Source organism: Pleurodeles waltl, chromosome 4_2 (genome assembly GCF_031143425.1).
Source record: "Pleurodeles waltl isolate 20211129_DDA chromosome 4_2, aPleWal1.hap1.20221129, whole genome shotgun sequence".
NCBI classification, from domain to species: Eukaryota; Metazoa; Chordata; class Amphibia; order Caudata; family Salamandridae; genus Pleurodeles; species Pleurodeles waltl.
The window spans coordinates 502,316,811-502,338,521 of NC_090443.1; the positions used below are offsets into that span (position 1 = coordinate 502,316,811).

A 21,711-nucleotide genomic window follows, 5' to 3' on the forward strand; every position below is an offset into this window, starting at 1 on the left:
CAGATGATGATGAGCTGCCTGGTCCATCTGGTCTGCCTGGGCGTACTACTCCAGTGAGTCTCACTCGGCCCAAACCTACACTTCTCACCCCAGCTATTACCACACCTTAGCCTCCAGATACCTTCACTTCCTGGTTCCAAAGGAACATCACCCCAATCTTGTGCCCCCAGTTCTGCCTGCTGTTGATCCACCACCACCACTACCTCCAGGTCAGCCAGTACCCAGTGCAATGGTGTACACTGGGTCAAGGGTACAGGGCAGTGGAGTTCGTGGGAGGGAAATTGTGGGCCAGCAAAGTGAGGCCACTGGGTTCACTCTCACCCAGGCCACCATCAACCAAGTTTCGGGATCCCTCCATCAGTCCCAAGACATGATGGGCTAGGTCCTTTTAGAGCTCCGGGACATGAAGCAGTTGCAGAGAGAGCGCAAAGTACAGATGGTGATTCTAAACTCCAATTTGGGCTCCCTGACTGTTGACTGTATGATATTTTTAATCACATGTGCAGGGCGTTACCAGCAACATCTTCCCCTTTCTGTGGTCCAACAACATCTGAGCCAACCACATCTGCCTCAGCTATAGAAAGGGAAGCCCTGCCACAAGAGGAAAAACCTTCATCCACCTCAGTCCCTTCAACTGTGGCTCCAACATCCCCCCTTAGGAGGGGATGTTCATCTGGAAAACCAGGAGAGGATGGCAAGACCTCCATAACCATCAGCAAGAGACGCAGAACCTAATTTCCTTCAGTGTGTGACTACTATTCACTCTGTGGACTACTTCCTGGACACATTTACCTTTTTGATACCAGTTGTAAATTTGCGCATTGGATTTCTAACAATTTTGGCTTTACAATACTAGTTTCATTCATCATGATTGACTTTTACATTTTTTCTTTGAGTTTTTGTTTTCATCCTGTTTCAGTTTATTTGGATCAACTGAATAAAATGAAAACCAACAAAGTCAAAGACTGGTGTTGAATTTATTTTATCAATTTGTTTATTTTTTACCTTCCATCATTTTAAAATGTTAATAATTAAAATGTTTCTTATTCATAAATAAATTTCATGTAGGTATTTTTTTTTGCATTTTTAAAAATGACAAAAAGAACAAACACAACAAATCAAAAACTTGTATTATTTTTTTTAAATGTAGTAAATTGTTTGTCGTAGTTTCAAAAAAAATTACAATCCATGTGTAACCCAATTAGTCTGTGCCATTTTCACATCCTGTTCCAGAGCTTGTCACCAGGGAAGAATGGGTTATAATCCAAAATATCATATTGAATAGGAAAACTATTATTGATTTATGTTATCACCTGGAGCCACACCTTGTGCCTCAATGTAGGAATCAGTAGTCAAAATCATGGCAGTACTACCTTTTGTGGCCACAGGATCATTCCAATACACTGCTGCAGTATCTGGTGGAATGTCACAACTAACTTTCAGTGGTATGCTACAAGACGTTCTTTCTTCAATGATGAGAAGTATCAACAGCTTCATACGGTTTCCATTAAATGATGATTTTGCCAATGTGAGGGGAGATTTCTATTCTTTGGGTCACCTGATGGAAATAAGAGATGCATAAACGTACTTACATTTATGACAGTAAGTACACAAAAGTTTTAAATAACATACTTACATAGAGCAAACATTAGTGACACAAATGTGTAACGGACAAAGATAAAGGACACATACACCAAAATTAAACATTTTTATTTTTTGAAGTGTTAATACAGGTGTGTTTATCTTAAAGTGATAAGTGATGAAAAATAAACACATATGCATTACACATTTAAACAGTTTAGAGGTGATACAAATGTAATTACATACTGGAAATGCATTAGACAAAGGGAAATGAGACATTAATAAATATATAAGATTTTTTAAGTTGTGAACTAACATTGACTTTACATTTATTGTAAACAACTTTTCCCTTGTCTAGTGCAATTTCTACATTATATTACATTTATATTAGTCCAAGAATGTGTAATGCATATGTATATGATTTGATAGTTGATGAAAAATGATTAAACACACCTGTATGGAAACACTGTTTAGATCAATGTCACTTTTTGTGTAGATGTCAATTAGCATGAAGGCAGCTTGCACCAAATTTGTATATTATATTAAATTATACAGGCGTGTTTCTTTAAATGTCTTGAATGGCCACATTACACACACCTATGCATTGCTCATTAGTAAAGTATTGCTTGTAAGTGTGAATTAAAAAAGTCCAGAGCTAATGTCAACAGACATTTGAAAAGGTATCAGGTAAAAAAAGACACTTACCATTGATTCTGGTGACGATGGGGTTAATTTGCTTCGTGGTCAAGTTGAAGCAGCAAAGGAAGGACTTGGACAATCGGGTTTATGACAAAAAGGTAAGTGAAAAAACAGAAAAAAGTAAGCTTCGACCTTATATTCCTTCCAATCCGCTAACTCAGGTGTGGAAGTTTACTCGCCACAGTCACGTCAGGGGGAAGGAACATTGTGATGGCCCGGTGGAAAAACTGGCTGTACTCCCTCTGACAGCCAATTTTGCCTATGGCACCACTGACATGGGAGGAACATTCTGGCAGAGACAGTGGCACTCCGAATGACTTTCATTCATCGACCCACCAGCATCTAAATAGAGTGTGCAGACTGCCTAGTAGGTGGACAGAGAAATTGAAGGAAAAGTAACGGCAGGACCAGATAAACCAAGATCTAAAACCGGCCCTTAGCTTATTGAGTGGAATCACAATCTGTGGCCTGTAGGATGCACCAAGAACTCTAGAGCAGGTGCAGTGATCCACTGAGCTTTTTGACTGAGTTTAATGTATGTGACATAGGCAATACAAATGGATCACTGCAGAAGATATATTAACTCAGTGAGCTGTTTCACAAGGAGTGGACATTTGCAAGGACATGCAGATTGCACAGGGAGCAATAAAATGAACAGTGTGTTTATTTTTTTCTTATTTTTCCTCAGTAACCAAAATATTTACTAATCAATTTACTTATCTCCATGTTATTGTTCTTATAAAGCGTGGACACTAAATGAGAGGAGGTAAGACGGTTACCCTTTTTAGTTTGAGTGTAACTAACGCACATGTGCTGTCTTGGAGGCATGCTGTGTCTCCTCTGTGGGCTTCGAGCACACCTATTGTTTTTAATTGATTCTTTTATGTGCTATTCTGAAAACCTTGCTTTTCAATGGTGACTTGGCTGTGTTTGTCCCTCCTGTGTTTGGGTGACTCCCCTGACTACTGGCCCTATCACATGCACTCGTTCTCTCCTGTCTATTTAGGTTTGTTTCAGCGCACTATTTTTTTTTCCGTTTGTATCCGCAAAACACGCTCAGCTGAATGCATCTGCCAACCAGATTATAGCTGTGTATGCATGTGTAAACAAACTTTAATTCGTGATATGCTTTTGGAGCCCATGCAGCTCGGCGCCATGCTTCATGTTTCATATTATTGTACTTTTTCGATTAACTGCTCCTTGGATTGAAACTTAAGTTTTCTAGGTTTTTTTTAACGCCCAAGGAGAGCCGACATCGAGACTCAAACCTGGCTTCCCAGTTCCCAAGTCAGCAGCTCTGAATGTTATGCCACATCCTCTGTCCAAGACCACTGGCATTTATTTAGGGTTTTATCTTCGTTCCCTCACTGAGTCACCCTTCCTTAGTGCACCGACCCCTATCCCCTTCCTCCCTTTTGTTTCCCTGAGATCCCTCCGTGAGCGCTTGGGGAGGGCCTTCCCTTAACAAGACATGAATGCGTGGGGTCAGGAGCTGGCCTTGTTGCTTTCAAGGCATCCATTTCTAAGAGGTGGAATAAGCAGTGCTTTTAGCGTGAATTGTAACATCAGCATGTCCTTGGTATTCTTTTACTCCTCTGAGTGGTTGGTGCCTGCTCCTTTAACAATCCTTGTGCTCCACTTTGCCTTTAACTCTGATCAGTGCCCGCTTTCATTTCCTCCTTGGTGCTGGGCTTGCAGCTTGTTTGCCACTGAGTTGAGAGGCAGCGGCTATTGTTATGTTAAGATTAATAGGGCGCATGGCTACCCGAAGGCCTCCCAGCACTAAGTACCAATTTTCTGGACATGGTATGACGATTAAGCTCTAAAAAGCCAGGTTTCGAGCAATCGATGGAAGGAGAGCTCATGACTGGTCAGCCGGAGGCAGAGAAGTAGTGAATTCCATAATTTGCCTCCTAAAAAGGCCATTGAGTTTCCCCCATCTGGCCTTTTTGACAATTGGGGGTCTCACTAATGCAGCAGCCGCAGAATTAAGCTGCCTAGAGGGCGTGTAGAAGGAGGCTAAAGGCCTTAACAAAGAAGGACCTCTGTTATGTAGGGATCTATGACTATAGCACAGAGTTTTGAATTGTATGCGCTGTGCCACGGGAAGCCAGTTAAGAGAGGAGATAGCCTCTTTAACAGACATATGTCTAGGTATGTCTGGAAGGAGCCGAGCAGAGGAATTCTAAACCACCTGCAATTTCCTACTTACATACTTTGGAGAGCAGAGATACAGTGCATTACCATAGTCAAGCTGAGAAATAATAAGGGCCTTAACAATAAGTCTTTTAGCTACAAATGGAAGAATTCTGAAGACTTTCTTCAACAGTCTAAGCAGCTTGAAACAGGTTGCGGGGATCTTTTTAACATGGTAATCCATTGTGAGCTGAGGGTCCAACCAGACACCTAGGCTCTTGATATTCTCTTTAGGAGAAGGCAGATTCCTTAAGGGATCCAGGGTGTGAAAATGGAGCCCCCAATGGGGACGATGTCCTAATACCATTATTTCATTTTTATCTTCGTTAAGTTTTAGATTACGTTCCGACATCCATCTGGTCACTGCCTGAAGGCAAGGTAAGAGTGCAGAGCAGTTAGTGCTGGGATTAGTGAAAAATGAAACCACCAGATGAGTGTCATCTGCATATGACACTACTGACAGACCGTAAGGCTTCACAATCTCTGCGAGAGGGGACATGTAAATGTTGAACAAGGTGGGGCTAAGGGAAGAACCCTGGGGTACCCCACAGTTGATCGATAGCTGGTTAGACAGAAAGGACTGGTTCAGTACCTGAAAGGTCCTCCCCTCCAAAAAGGAGGAGAGCCAACCCAAAGCACTGCCTGTAATTCCAAGCTCGGCCAATCTTAAAAGAAGTATGCAGTGATCCAGAGTGTCAAAAGCCGCGCTGAGGTCAAGAAGAATAATGGCCGTTGCACCACCTTGATCAAGGCGCCATCTAGCCTCCTCAGTGACTGCTGGCAATGCTGACTTTGTGCTATTGAATGGCTTAAAACCCATCTGAGTGGGATGAAGAATGTCATTATTTTCAAGCAAACCGGACAGCTGAATGTTCACATGCTTTTCCATTATTTTAGACACTACTGATAACATAGAGATAGGTCTGTAGTTATTCAGAAGGGCTGCATCAAGTTTTGGCTTTTTCAATAGAGGCTTGACAATGGCATGTTTCCATTGGTTTGGGACGATGCTCCTGTTAAGGGAGGAGTTCAGAAGATCGGTAACCATCGGAGCTATAACAGAAGTGCCCAATGCAAGAACATATGGGGGGCAGGATCAAAAGGAGAATCTGATTTCAGTGTGGCTAATAAGTTAGAAACCCAATCTTCGGTAAGAGGAGAGAAGTGTGAAAGTGAAATGCCATATGGGATTTCCTGACTTGTAGTGTTACGGGCGTAATGTAAGTTTCCAGAAAAAGCCAAATAGATATCTGCTAGCTTTTGTTGGAAGTAGAGTGGAAGTAGTACTGTTACTATGTACTTGGGAGGCATCCAAGAGCTCACTATGCATGTTATGCTGTGAAACCTCTTTAAATATTTGAAAGATCTCCTTAGGTGAATTGGAGGACTGTTCAATTCCTGATGCATAGTAGGTAGACTGGGCTGACTTAATTTCCAAATGGAAGTGTCTGATTGCGTTTCTATAATCCCCCTTTAAAGAGGGGTCATAGGATTTTTTCAATTTCCCTTCCAGGCGCTTACAGTCTTTTTTTAATAGGTGAAGGTGAGGGGAAAATCGGGTCCCTACTTTGGTTGAATAAGGGAGTATTATATCTAAGGTTTTAGTACTCCACCCATTGAATGCCTCTGAGAAATCAGCAGTATGATCAGTAAAGGTTGGTTTCAAATTTTCAAGGGTGAAGGTTCAGTCGCTAGCTTTAAGTTTGTGCCAACAGCTATGAGGTTGCTTTGTAGTGGGAGGGGGTCTGCAGCTAGCACAAGTAGCAAGATTATGGGGGTCATTCCAACCCTGGCGGTCGGTGATAAAGCGACGGCCAACCCGCCAACAGGCAGGCGGTAAAAAAAAAGGAATTCTGACGCTGGCGGGAACCGCCAACACAGGCCGCCACTTTAACACTCCGACCGCCACGGCGGGACAGACAAACAGCGCGGCGGTCACCGCCAACAGGCAGGCGGCAGACAATGTACGGCCCACCCTATCACAACTCACCAATCTGCCACCTTTTCCGGGGCGGGAGCCCCGCCGATAAAAACACGGCGGAAACAGACTACGAACGGGAAAACGCTCACCTCTACACACTCCACGAGGAAGGAGGACAGCATGGAACCCGAATTAAACATCCTACCAGCTATTGTCTACCTGCTCATCTACCAGGAGTACGAACGCCGGCGCAGACGACAACGGTGAGTACTGCACCTACGACACAGGGGAGGGGGGAGGAGGAAAGCTTACGGGCACACACATGCGCCATACACCCACCCCCCCACCCCAAATACCTACACCCCAATGCAGAGCAACAAGTCAGAGTGACACCTCCCAAACCCACCGGAATAATGCAAAGACACAATTAAAATGATCTATAAAATATATGTATAAATAGCTCCATTGAAGGTATGGGAAATATGCAATATGAAAGATACAAAATAAGGAATGAACATAGTCAAAAATATATACTTAGGCAATAAGTCCTGCCCATTCTGTCAAAGTTCCATAGTCCGTGGGCCAATGTGCACAAACACATGGGCAAAGCCCACACAGGAGACCAGATACCATTGGAGAGAACACTGCTGGGGCATCAGATGATAAAACTACAGGCACCTCAGGGGGAAGGGAAGAGGGGGCACCTCAGCCACATGAGTCCACGACGCCAGATCCACGAGGGGCCTCCATGCCCACTGTCCCATCCTGGGGAGTGCCAAGCCAGTCTCACAAGTCTCTACAGTGGGTGGCTTGCCCACTGTGCCATCCTGGGGAGTGCAAAGCCACAGTCTCTCAAGTCTCTACAGTGTGTGGCTTGCCCACTGTTCCATCCTGGGAAGTGCCAAGCCACAGTCCATCAGATGGATTACCGACTCCACTGTTAATGGAGGAGGCATGGTGCCCAGAGTGCTTCGTGAAGCCCTGCTCGACACAGAACCGGCACTGTCAATGGGCCAGCGGTGCTTGAGACGGCGTTGCCCAGCGGAGCGGTGCTTGACAGGAAGGGCCCAGCGGAGCGGTGCAGAGACGGCGGGGCCCAGCGGAGCGGTGCTTGAAAGGAAGGGCCCAGCGGAGCGGTGCTTGAGATGAATGGCCCAGCGGAGCGGTGCTTGAGATGAAGGGCCCAGCGGAGCGGTGCTTGACAGGAAGGGCCCAGCGGAGCGGTGCAGAGACGGCGGGGCCCAGCGGAGCGGTGCTTGAGATGAAGGGCCCAGCGGAGCGGTGCTTGAGATGAAGGGCCCAGCGGAGCGGTGCTTGAGATGAAGGGCCCAGCGGAGCGGTGCAGAGACGGCGGGGCCCAGCGGAGCGGTGCTTGAGATGAAGGGCCCAGCGGAGCGGTGCTTGAGATGAAGGGCCCAGCGGAGCAGTGCTTGACAGGAAGGGCCCAGCGGACCGGTGCAGAGACGGCGGGGCCCAGCGGAGCGGTGCTTGAAAGGAAGGGCCCAGCGGAGCGGGGCTTGAGATGAAGGGCCCATCGGAGTGGTGCTTGAGATGAAGGGCCCAGCGGAGCTGTGCTTGAGATGAAGGGCTCAGCGGAGCGGTACTTTAGATGAAGGGCCCAGCGGAGCGGTGCTTGAGATGAAGGGCCCAGCGGAGCGGTGCTTGACAGGAAGGGCCCAGCGGAACGGTGCTTGAGATGAAGGGCCCAGCGGAGCGGTGCTTGACAGGAAGGGCCCAGCGGAGCGGTGCTTGAGATGAAGGGCCCAGCGGAGCGGTGCTTGAGATGAAGGGCCCAGCGGAGCGGTGCTTGAGATGAAGGGCCCAGCGGAGCGGTGCTTGAAAGGAAGGGCCCAGCGGAGCGGTGCCTGAGATGAAAGGCCCAGCGGAGCGGTTCTTGTCACGGAGGGCCCCTGTTCAGCGGTGCTTCTCCCGGCGGAGCCCTGTTCAGCGGTTCTTGTCACAGCGGGCCCCTGTTCAGCGGTGCTTCTCTCGGCGGGGCCCTGTTCAGGGGTTCTTGTCACGGCGGGCCCCTGTTCAGCGGTGCTTCTCCCGGCGGGGCCCTGTTCAGCGGTTCTTGTCACGGCGGGGCCCTGTTCAGCGGTGCTTCTCACGGCGGGGCCCTGTTCAGCGGTGCTTCTCCCGGCGGGGCCCTGTTCAGCGGTGCTTCTCCCGGCGGGGCCCTGTTCAGCGGTGCTTCTCCCGGCGGGGCCCTGTTCAGCGGTTCTTGTCACGGCGGGCCCTGTTCATCGGTGCTTCTCACGGCGGGGCCCTGTTCAGCGGTTCTTGTCACGGCGGGGCCCTGTTCAGCGGTGCTTCTCACGGCGGGGCCCTGTTCAGCGGTTCTTGTCACGGCGGGGCCCTGTTCAGCGGTGCTTCTCCCGGCGGGGCCCTGTTCAGCGGTGCTTGTCCTGTGTTTCTAGGGAGCCAGACCTGGCCAAGACTTCCCGCTCAGTCGCCATCCGACCTTGCGGTTGCGGGGCCCTCCTGTGATGGAGTCCTGGGCCCGTGGGTGTCGTCCGTCACAACCGGAATGGGGCTGGTGGGGCCCTCCTGGGCAGCTCGCCTGCTGCCTGACTTCTCCGCCCTGCTGCCCTTGCCCTCCTTCGCTGAAGCTCTGTGGCCCTTGCCTCCCTTTGATGATGTGGCAGGTGACGGGGCAAGGCTACTGTCCTTGGTGGCAGCCGTCTCAGGCTTGTCGCGCCGGCCCTTATTTTTTTTTGTCCTCTTCCCAGGGGGTGGGCTGGCTGTCCCCTTGCTGCTGGCCGATGTTCCTGCTCTAGGAGCTGGTGGACTCCAATAGCCCTGCACTATGGTCACAGTAGATGCAGGGCTGGTGGTGGCTGAGGTGCTTTTTTTACTCTTACCAGATGGAGGGGGGGGGGTCAGTGATTGGAACGAGCTTAAGGTTGGAAAGGAAAAGGACTTTGGAAGGACAGGGACGGGTAGGTGTAGTGGGTATGGGAGTGGAGGAAGAGGATGTGGTTGTAGGAGAGTCAAGTGTGCTGTCTTTGGGTGCAGGTGCTTGTGACGGAGGCTGTCGTGAGGTGGATGGCTGTTGGGTGGGTGGCTGCCTGCGTTTGTGTGGTTTGGAAGAGGGGGTGACAGACACACTGGGAGAGGACACAGGGGACGTGTAAATGGCAGTGGGGGTGGTGACTGCACATGTGCGGACTGTAATGGAGGGTGTGCTGGTGATGGAAGTACTGGCTGATGGTGGTGTGCATGCAGGTGTGAGTGGAGACGTCACAGGGAGGGAGGAGGGAGATGAGGAGGTGGGGGACACAGAGGTGGTAGTGACTGTTGGCATGTCTGCATCTGGATGTTGCTTGGGTGAATGCTTGTGGGATCTGTGGTGCTTATGTCTGGATGAGCTGCCCTTGGGTGTAGAGGTGTGTGCAGGCTGGTCTGATGGTGTGGATGGGATAGGCAGAGGAACAGGAGACTGGGACTGGGTGGAGGGAGTCAGAAGAGGGAGGCTGGAGACAAGGACAATGGCTGCCATCAGTGCTGAGGCCAGAGCGTTGAACGATCGCTGATGGGCAGCCTGACCCGAATGAATGCCCTCCAGGTATGCATTGCTCCGATGCACCTCCCTTTCTACACCCTGGATGGCATTCAAAAGGGTAGACTGCCCAACAATGAGTGTCCTGAGGAGGTCAATGACCTCCTCACTGAGGGCAGCAGGTGTAACTGGGGCAGGGCCTGAGGTGCCTGGGGCGAAGGAGATGCCCGCCTTCCTGGGCGAGCGGGCACGGAGTGAAGGCTGAGGGGCTGCTGGGAGGGCGGGGCTGGTGCGCTGGGTGGCGGCTGTACCTGTTGTGGCGGTGGGCACGGATGTTGCCGCCACCGCTAGGGAGCTCCCTTCCGAGGACGTGTCGGTGTCGCTGACGTCTCCACGGGTCCCCGTTGTGGAGCTCCACTCGCCCTCTGTCTCACTGGTGTACTCAGAGTCTGTTGCATGGCCCTCTGGGGCCATGTGAGATGCAGCTCCCTCGTGCGCCGATGCCACTTCTCCTCCGCCTGATGATGCTAATGCACACATGAACAGGAAGACAAAGAAAATGGGGGGGGGGGGGAGAAATGAAGACAGGTTGAGTGCATGCATTGGCAACACCGTTGTCGGAGAGGACAGACACAGAAGCCCCGTGCACTAGGCTGCGCAATCGGGGTACACTACTCAGTTATTGTGACTAGGCCTACAGGTCTATGGACGACAAATGCACACATGGGTGAGGCCGGACCATGGATAGCTGTACTTGGCACCCTACAGAGGTGGGGGGCGGGGGCACAGGGCCGTGTCTAACGGAGAGGCCTAGCCTACAGAATGCGCCCTGGCCTAGAGATAGCCACAGCCCTCCTCCCCCACCCAGACACCTTCACTGCGTGCAAAGTTAGAAGAATGTGCTGATACTCACCCCCTTGTGTCTGCTGTGATGTCCTCACGCGCCCATCCAAATCGGGGTAGGCCACCGCCAGGATCCGGGACATCAGGGGGGTCACTTGGTGGCTGGCACCCCTCCTACGTTGGGAGGCCATCCCCAGCAGAGACTCGGCGGTCTTTCTGGTCCCGCGGCGGATGTCCTCCCACCTCTTTCGGCAGTGGGTGCCCCGTCTTTTGTGGACCCCCAGGGCCCGGACGTCCTTGGCGATGGCACGCCAAATGTCGATCTTCTGATGGGCGCTGACCTATGTGACATATACAGAGTGGTAAAGGAAATCGCATCAGTTTTCTGCCTGGTCAATGTGAGTGCCCCCCGCCCTCCCCAACCTTGCCATGTGGCACATGCTCTCATCTTTCGTGCGTTGCACTGCTCATTCGCTCCCCTCCCCACCATCTTACATACACCCCACTCAACACAGGCATAGCCCATTCAACGTGCACCCTGTGTACTAACCTGTTGGTCTGGAGGACCGTAGAGTAGCGCATACTGGGGGAGGACCCCATCAACAAGTTTCTCCAATTCTTCAGAAGTGAAGGCAGGGGCCCTTTCCCCAGTCGCAGCAGCCATTGTATCTCCCAGACCGAGGTCACAGCAGCACTTGCAGTATCGGTCCTCTCCTGTGGATGATCAGGTCTCGAGTGATTAATCAGATAGAAAATGGCGGTCACGCCCGCGGCGGTGCGTACCACCGCGGTGCGTACCGCGACCGCAGGCGCCCATCCTCATTGGCTACTGAAACCCATAGGGTGCAATGTTAACCAATGCGGCTTAGCACCGCGGTCTTCGACCGCCTACCGCCACGGTGTGCCACGCCAGCGCAGTGACCTCACATCCCACTGTCACACTTCACAGGTCAGGCAGCCGCCATTTCAAGGGCCCACATGGCATAATTTCTACTGCGTCACACAGGCCTAGGCCTTGCATTGCCACTCATACAAGCCTTTCAATGCATAGCGATTCGTGTACTGTGCAAGCTGTGTGAACGAACCTGTGGGTTGCTTGACTCTGTGCTCCATGTTGTCCTTCCTAGGCACCGTCCGCTGGGACTTGCGAGGAGAAGGATGAATCCTCCCGTGTACCGACCGCTGGTGGACCTGTCGACAATGGAAGAACGTCATATCATACTTACATACAGGCTTGACAGAGCAACTATACATGAACTATGTGCCCAGCTGGAGCCAGACCTGATGTCCCCCATCCGCCAACCCACAGGGATTCCCCCTCTGGTGCGGGTTCTGTCAGTACTCCATTTTTTGGCAAGTGGGTCTTTTCAGACAACAGTGGCCATATCATCTGGGATGTCTCAGCCTATGTTTTCTAAGGTTTTGTCCAGAGTGTTGTCTGCCCTGATGAAATACATGCGGAGCTACATTATTTTCCCTGAGGTGGGCGAATTGGCTACAGTGAAGGGTGATTTCTATGCCCTTGGACATATCCCCAACATCATTGGTGCCATTGATGGGACCCATGTGGCTTTGGTTCCCCCCAAAGAAAGTGAGCAGGTGTACAGAAACAGAAAAAGTTATCATTCGATGAATGTCCAGGTGGTCTGTTTGGCTGACCAGTACATCTCCCATGTAAATGCCAAGTTCCCTGGGTCAGTGCATGACGCGTATGTCATGCGAAATAGCAGCATCCCTTATGTGATGGAACAGCTACAGAGACACCGTGTGTGGCTAATTGGTGACTCTGGTTACCCCAACCTGTTGTGGCTACTGACCCCAGTGAGGAATCCCCGGACCAGGGCAGAGGAACGGTACAATGAGGCCCATGGGCGAACTAGGAGGATCATAGAAAGGACTTTCGGGGTCCTGAAGGCCAGGTTTAGGTGCCTGCATATGACAGGGGGATCCCTAATGTACTCACCAAAGAAGGTGTGCCATATCATCGTGGCCTGCTGTATGCTTCACAATCTTGCTTTGCGACGCCAGGTGCCTTTTCTGCAGGAGGATGGTCCAGATGGTGGTGTTGTAGCAGCTGTGGAGCCTGTGGAGAGTGAAGAGGAGGAAGACAACGGGGACGACACGGACAACAGGGATACAGTCATACAACAATATTTTCAGTAGCACACAGGTAAGAATCACCCACGCCATTTTACATTTACTTAACGCCTCATGCGTCTCCACTGTCTGTGTTTCCCCCCAGTTCCTGTTAACTGATTTGTGACTTTCCCTTCCCTTTTCAGAGCTGTATGACCCACTGCCTGACTTCTGCTTTGTTTGCCCATGGACTAAAGCTTATTGAAATTGGTATGTTGTCATCACAAAGTAACTGGACATTATTGCACCGTTATGTGTAATACATTTGTTAAGAATACAAGCAGACTCCTGTTATTTTAAGTGCAATAAGTGATTTATTTTAAGTGCTACATATAGGTACATGATTGTAAAACGGTGATGGGTGGGGGTGGAGTAATGTCCATGGCAGAGTCCAGTTCTCAGTCGCACAGGTGCATTGTCCATATGCCTGTGGAAGGATGGAGCAGGGGCAGTTAAAGGTTGGACAGGGTGACAATGTGGGACAGTGGGATGACATCAGGGGGTATCTTAGGCTGGCGGGGGTCTTGCAATCCTACTCTGTCTTCTTGTTAGATCTCAGGTTCCGCTTGCGGGGTGGTTCTTCTTCTGCAGGAGGTGGGGTTCTGGTGGCCTGTTGTTGTGTGGGGGCCTCCTGTCCACTAGCGCCGGCGGAGGTGGTAGGCTGTTCCTGGCCTGGGCTAGTGACAGGGGCCCTTTGGGGTGCCACATGGTCCCGCAATGTGGTGACTATCTGGGTAAGGGCCACGACGATGGTCCCCATTGCGGAACAGATGTTCCTCAGTTCCTCTCTGAACCCCATGTACCGTTCCTCCTGCAGTGCCTGGATCTCCTGGAACCGGGCCAGTACCGTCGCCATCGTCTCCTGGGAGTGGTGGTAAGCTCCCATGATGGAGGAGAGGGCCTCTTGGAGAGTCGGTTCCCTGGGCCTGTCCCCCCCCTGTCGCACAGCAGCCCTCCCAGTTCCCCTGTGTTCCTGGGCCTCTGTCCCCTGGACGGTGTGCCCACTACCACTGCCCCCAGGTCCTTGTTGTTGTTGGGGTGGTGGGTCAACCTGGGTGCCCTGTAGTGGTGGACACACCGCTGATTGACGTGTCCTGGAGACAGAGGCATGGGCCCGCTGGGTGGGAGCTGTGCTGGTGTTCCCAGAGGGGGTTGGGTCTGGTGTAGCCTGTGGCTGTCTGTGGGGAACCGACTGTCCAGAGGTCCCCGATGGGCCGGGCTGGTCATCTGGGTCCAGGGAGACAGAGCTGCTGTCATCGCTGGGGGCCTCTTCTGGGGGTGGGATGGACATCTCTGGACCCTCCGTGGCAGTGTGGTGGCGTTCGGGTCCTGCAGGGGTATAAAGGTATGGTTATTGCTTCTGTGTGTGGCATTTCGTGTGATGGGTGGGTGTCCGTGTACCCAAGTGCAGGCATTCCCTTGTGGGGGGGGTTTGTGAGGGTGGCTTGTGGGGGTGATGTGTGTGTGCAGTGGGCATGCTTTGGTGATGGGTGTCCATGCTTTGTGGTCGCATGCGGGGCTTGGTGTTGGGATGGGTGGGTTGTGATGGTGAGCCTTTTGCTAGGAGTTGGTGTGATGGGGGTGGGGGTATGATTTGGCATGCAGGTGGGGTGGGGGTGGGAAGCAGTAGTGAAGATTCGACTTACCAGAGTCCATTCCTCCGCCTACTCCTGCGAGGCCCTCAGGATGCAAGACTTCCTCCTCCCATGCTGTAGATTCTGGGGGAGTAGGTGGGGGTCCGCCGCCAGTCTTCTGCACCGCAATGTTGTGCCTTGATACCATGGAACGCACCTTCCCCCGTAGGTTGTTCCAGCGCTTCCTTATGTCATCCCGATTGCGTGGATGCTGTCCCACCGCGTTGACCCTGTCCACTATCCTTTGCCATAGCTCCATCTTCCTGGCAATTGTGGTGTGCTGCACCTGTGCCCCGAAGAGCTGGGGCTCTACACGGACTATTTCCTCCACCATGACCCTGAGTTCTGCGTCAGTGAACCTGGGGTGTCTTTGGGGTGCCATGGGGTGGTGTGGATGAGGTGTGGGGTGGCGTTTGTGGTGATGAGTGTGGTGCGTGTGGTGGTGTGTGGTGTTTGGTGCGTGGATTCTGTGTGGGTGATGGTGTTGTGTGCCTCTGTGTTGTGGGATTGTCTATTCTGTGCTCTCTCTCTAGCCTTCGTCAATAATTTCGGGTCGTAGGGGTTTGTGGGTGATGTGGGTGTGTGTTTTATATTGTGTTGGGTGTGTGGGAGTGATGTTAGTATGTGTATCCGGTGTGCGTGTTTCAAACTGACCAATGTGGCTGAGTTTTCTATGTGTGTGTGTATTTTGACCGCGGCGGTGTGTACCGCCAATGGAATACCGCGTTTGAAAGACCGCCACGTGGATTTGTGGGTCGGAATGGTATGGGCGTATTTCTGTTGGCGTGACGGTGGAGGTTTGGTCATCGCCATTTTTTCACTGACCTTTGGTGTAGCGGACTTTTGTGGATGTCGGGGTTTTGGCGGTTTGCAAGTTGCGGGTCAGAATGACCGTGGCGGTTTACCGCGGCCGCGGCGGTGTTATGGAGGTCTTCTGACCGGCGGTAAGTGCCTTTTACCGCCGAGGTCAGAATGACCCCTTATGTGTTATCAAAAAATGATCAGACCAAACCAAAGGAAGAGGAGACATTGAAGTTAACCCGGCTGTGTTACTGAAGACCAAGTCAATAGTGAGGCCTTTGATGTGTGTAGGACCACTGACTAATTGACCCAGTTCCAAAGCAGCCAGATCACATAAAAGAGATCTGGCAGCTGAGTTGCCTGCATGGATATTAAAATCACCAAGTAGAGTAAAATTCGTTTTTTTACAAATTAGGTCTGAAATGTAGTCAGGGAGGGATTGAATGAAAGTATTGGGGGTCCCAGGGGCCGATAAATCAAAGCCCCAGAAAATGTATAGTGGGGGTTAAGGGTAAGGGGAAAAAAACATGCTCTCACAACCAGGAAGCAATAGAGGCTGGGAGGTAAGCTTTACCGATTCCCTATAAATGATGGGAATTCCTCCACCTCTAGAGGTGCCTCTATCCAACCTATTTATGGTGTAACCCTGGAGGAGTGCCAAGGCCACATCAGGGGATGATCCCTCATGAAGCCATGTCTCAGTCAGGAACAGGACTAACAGTGAAAGTTTGTTCAAAAGAAGGTGGATGTCAAGTTTATGTGCAGCCAGTGACCGACAGTTAGACAAGAGGACTAAGCTAGTCGATTCTTCCTGAGCTAGTAGCTTCATCCCAAGATCAGCCTGGGGGACCAGTGACACTTTCTGCAAGACCAAACTGGATTTACAAAGTCAACTTAGTGTTGGCAGGCTTCCTCACAAATAGGTCTAAGGGTACATAGGAGGTCAGTAGAATGAGTTAATACCTTTCCTGTGGTTGGACCAGAAACTGTAGACCCCAGAACCATACTGGCACGGACGGGTGCAGACGGGCTTGCCTTAGGAGCACCTTTGGCGTGCCAGTGGTGCACCCGCTGCACACATCCACTGAATCGCACCTGTTTTATGCAGCCTAGGAGCAGGAGGGTCGACTAGAGCTCTAAACAAAATGGCAGCTCTAGATGGACCCAAGGGAGGAAAAAAGATGTTTTCCTGAGGGGAACTCGAGTCTGTGGCCAGAGGAGCAGCTAAAGGGGCAGAGGAAGCAGCAGACAACTAACAGGAGTGGAGGGGGCTGGGAACAATAAAACCAGTAATAAAAATGGGATCTAAGACCCCACGAATGGTGAAAGACGGCTAGAAACCCCTTGAGGTCACTGAACACGGACCTGAGTGGATCAGGGGAAGTTAAAAACACACTAATTAGAATAGGCAGTTTAGAATGGAAAACGAACAATATAAATGCTTGAGCAACACAAGTAAAAGAGTCTTACACCCTTGTTCTGAAAAACGCACTGGCCAGGATCTATAGTGCCTTCTCTTTCAAGAGTCTAGAAAGACTTGTTATATCTTGTCACTTTTGTATGGTTGTCACTCAAGATGTTTTGAATGTTAGACGTTCACGTTGCCTTTGGAGTTAAACGTTACGAATATTACCAATCTATTTTAACTGGCACACTGCCAGCCAACTGTATCCGCATGGAAGATAGTTCAGAGGGTTAAGGCGCATGCTGCAAGACAGCCATCAGCCTTTGAATCCAGTGTTTCACGATGAGAAATGTTGCTGCAAACAAACATCATCATTTTTGGCCTTGAAATTTTTTAAAGACTGAGGGGCATATTTATACTCTGTTTGCGCCGAATGTGCGTCAAAAATTAGCCGCAAACACTGCCCCATGTTTAAACTTTGACGCCCGACCCCGCGGATGTCAAAATTCCACCATGTGCGTCATTTTTTGGAAGCGGGAAACTGCTGTGCGTTAATGATATGCAAGGAAGGCGTTCCCTTCCAAAAAATTACTCTAATTCCTGTGCGCCTTATTTATACCCCAGCGTCATTTTGATGCACAGGAGGGGGTGGGCCTTAAAAAACGTCATACAGCCTGTTGTGCGCCATTTTTGAATGCCTGGGTCAGGGCAGGCGTTAAGGGATCTGTGGGCTCGTAAGGAGTCCAGAGGTGCCCTCCCCTGCCCACAGGAACACCCCCTGCCACGCTCGCCCACCCCTGGAGGACACCCATGGATGGGGGGACCCAACCCAGGGAAGTAAAAGTAAGTTCAGGTAAGTATTTTTTATCGTTTGTTTTTAAGTGGCATGGGTGGCCTAATTTGGGCCCCCCTACATGCCACTATGCCCAATGACCATGCCCAGGGGACATAAGTCCCCTGGGCATGGCCATTGGGCAAGGGGGCATGACTCCTGTCTTTGCTAAGACAGGAGTTATGTCAATGGGGATTGTGCGTCAAAAGAAATGGCGCATGTCCGGTTTGAGGCCTGATTTTTGCCTCAGACCTGACTTGCACCATTTTTTGACGCACAACCCCCATTTTCCCCTACCCCGGCGCTGCCTGGTGTGAGTCTTTTTTTTTTTACTCAGACCAGTCCGCAGCGCCGGCTAACGTCATTCCATAAATAAGGCGCCCGCATGGCACGTTGGAATGGCGTTAGCCGGTGGTAAAAATTTTAACGCACAACTTTGTTGGCGCAGTTGTGCATCAAAAAGTATAAATATGGCCCTGAGCATGTCCTGGATTGATTCAGCACATGCAGCTCACGCCCCACCAGACACCTGCCAGAGGTATTAACTCTCAAAACATTCTGAGCTGTAAACCTCTGCCTTTCAGGTTACACGCAGAATTCTGACAGATGGTGAACCCGCAGAGCTATCCAACGTAGATTCAATCAATAATAGGCAGGTTGGACAGTTCTTTGTGAAGCTTGTATAGCTCACTCAGCTATCACAAGTTTATATTATGCTATCGGTGTCAGTGTAAAGTTGAAGCCTCAATAGACACCTCTGGCATGGAATCAAGAATGTATCACATAACGTGAAAACTTTACTTTGACCACGGTGGGCTGCAACAAACACTCTTTCACATTTACTTTTATTCTGCTTGTAGCTTACATTATGAAACACTTTTAGGGCTGTTGCTCTTGTCTACGCAGCAACCCGAGCCTCATGTTTAATCGGAAAATAAATCACATTTAATATAGCGCTTACTTCCCAGATGAAGCATGGTTTACCGAGGCTCAGTTGTCATACTCCTGCACAGGCCCACTTCTACTCCCCTTCACACTCCTCCCCACCCACTGCCTTTCATGACACAGTACTTGTCACGTCTCATACTTGTGTCCTCAGCATAGAAGACACTCTCCAAGTGAGTGCGAGTTTACAGAGGTCTGATGGAGGCTTTACTCCGGAGTGGCAATTGCAAGACAAGTCTGAGAGGTCAGCTCCATCCTGTGTTTACTATTCCCCTAACTTCGTTCTAAAATCTTGTCTTGCAATTTTGCAACAGTTAACATTCCCGGAGTACATGGATTGCGAGGCTTCTCCGCTCCTGTATTTGCAGCTCAGATTATTGGCGGGGAAGCCTCCAGAGAAGTCTGTGAGAATCTTTAACGCAAGAGTTTGGCAAACATCTCCAGAAAGAGGTGTGAAAGGGGTGCGAAGGAGAGATAAAAGGTGTCAACGCGACACTTCGGCCCATATTTATACTTTTTAAGCGCTGCATTTGCGCAGCTTTTTGATGCAAAAACGGCGCAAACTTACCAAATACAATTGTATTTTGTAAGTTTGCGCCATTTTTGCGTCAAAAACGGTGCAAATGCAGCGCAAAAAGTATAAATATTGGCACACCTTTCTAAGACACTTCGGGCCATATTTATACTTTTTGCTGCAAAACTGCGCTGACGCAGTTTTGCGTCAAAAATATTACCGCCGGCTAATGCCATTTCTTTGCGACATGCGGGTGTCAAATTTATACTTTGGCGCACGGCGGCGCAAACCACAGGAGTGATTCATTTTTTTTTACTCAAACCACTGCTTCACGTCGTAAAGGAAAACGACGTAAACATGTAAACCGGATTTGCGCCGTTTTTTGATGCAATTGCATCAAAAAGCACCGCAAACACTGCAAAATGTGCATAGGAGAGCCAAAATGGATCCCAGATGCTTGCACATACCCCAGGAAGATGACAACAGACCAGGAACCAGCCAGGAGGACCCCCACAAGACCCAGGACAGGGAGAAGAAGAAAAGAAAGTGTTGCTTCAGTGCAGAGGAGCAGGAAATTCTGGTTAAAGAGGTGACGGAACACCAGCACCAACTGTTTGTCACCTCAAAGTTGCCAATTAGTAGGAGAGAGGCAATATGGCAACAAATTGTTGACAAGATCAACAGTATGGCAGAAGTACGGAGAACAGTCATTGAGTGCAAGAAACACTGGCATGACTGCAAGCGCAGGACCAAGGAAAAGATGGCCAGGAACAGGAAGGCAGCACTGCAGACTGGAAGTGGGAGTCCAGCACACCAGGATACCCTGGACCACATGGAGGAGATGGTCGCAGCCGTCATCCCTGAGGGGATCGTCACAGGGATTCAAGGACAGGACAGCGCAGATTTCCAGGAGACAAAGCACATGCAGGGTAAGTCGCATGGGGAATTAAAATGCACAAATGTTAACTGTAAGCAGGGGGGTGGACACACCTACTACACAATGCATGTAAGTCATAACTTTCAGGGGGTGGAATGGGTAAAGGGGCATGGCACGGGGCATGGTCCGTTATGAGGATACCTGGGGCACACTAATACACAACACCAACGACCTTTGCATGGGGGTATGCTGCCATGCCAAGGATGTTGCAAAGGTAAAGCCAGGCCAGGAGGGCAAGGTACAACGTAAAACTGGCAGCCCATCACACATCAGCCAGTATTCTCCCTACAGTAACTAGGGCCCAATTAACAACCTCTGGCCATACCTGTAAGTGGAATGTAACATTGACAACAGTTGCCACTACCACCTCTGCTGAGATCAAGACAAATGTTCCAGTCCAGTCAAATGTGATTGTCCAAAGTTGCTACAAACATCAGCCATTGTCATTAACATTAGGAGGTAACCAGCACTAATGTCATACCCAAGCTGCATATGTCAGGGTCCACCCTGTGCCTGGGTCACAATAGCTCCAATGACACCATGCAACATCCCAAATGTCATACTGCTCAGACAACAGCATTGAGGGGGAGGACACATGTAACTGGTTACAGAAATACACCTGCACAGTCAGAGGTGGAAATAGAACACTGCTACGACTATCAGTGCAATCCAATGTACCACACATTCCCTAACATCAGCATCACACATTACCAATGCTGACATCCATATTGTCCCATAACAAAGCTAGACATAGTATATACTACATCTCAACTACATATAGGTGGATGTGAAAGATCAGAGACTGGGGTAGGCCCAGATTGTTAAGTGTGGTGCTTGTGCTATCAGAGCACCCACAGCCAGTGAAAGGCCTCAACATGAGAATGGAAGTAGACGGAAGGTTGAGTAGGACAAGAAGGTGGCAAATCACAATTTGGCCTGAACCAACACCTAGAGGATGTGATGCTGACAAGTCCACAAATTGACCTCAATACATGTGACATGCAGGTGGGGCATAGGCCTGGGAGAATGCTAATATGAAATACAGGAACAATGAACAGGAACCAAGATCACAATGTTAAAATAATCGGAAGGCAGGCATGTCACTTTACAAAGCCCACAACACAGACACACTAATTGTTCCGTATCTCATTGCAGAGGACGATGGCTCTCCTGCGGATATGCCTGTCCTGGGTTTCCCTGATGACATGGATGACGAGCTGACAAACATCAGCCAGCAGACCCTCCAAGATGTCCTTGGAACCTTCCAGACCCCACCTTCAGTCACAAGGAGGAGCACAGATACAGCAGCCATCACAGAGGGACCCACTCACCACCACCCCTGTTGTGTGACCTGCAGTGCCTACATAGCTGAGGACTCTGACGACCCTGGCACCAGCTTTGAGCGAACTGTAGTTGGAGTACAGTGGGAGCTGGCCAAGGAGGTGCGGGTGGGGATGCAAACTATGGCAGCCAGCCTAGAGATGGTGCGTTCGTGCATGATGTCAACTGAAGAATAGGCAGCAGCTATGCAAGGGCGAACAACAATCTTGCAGGAAGTTGAAAAAAGATTGAAGGAAATCAGCACAGATGTAATAGAGTTGACCCAACACCTACAACAACAATCCTGTCAACGCGTGCACGAATGCAATATTGAACCCCTCAGGGCCGACCTGGCTGCTTACCACCGTGATGTGGCTGCTATTCTTAAGAACCAGCAGCTCCTCCTTGCTGCAGTACTGCCCTTAGGACCCCCACAGTTAGCAGC

At 50.2% G+C, this 21,711-nt stretch overlaps 1 long non-coding RNA gene across 1 annotated transcript in view; it reads right to left on the reverse strand.

Annotated features, from left to right (window-relative positions):
• Positions 1 to 1,170: 1,170 nt before the first annotated feature.
• The window catches only part of LOC138294168 (uncharacterized), a 354,474-nt gene continuing 333,933 nt past the window's right edge, over positions 1,171 to 21,711 (reverse strand). The window contains exon 3 of the long non-coding RNA XR_011203237.1: positions 1,171 to 1,558. This is a non-coding gene — a long non-coding RNA (uncharacterized lncRNA). The remainder of the gene's footprint in view (positions 1,559 to 21,711) is intronic.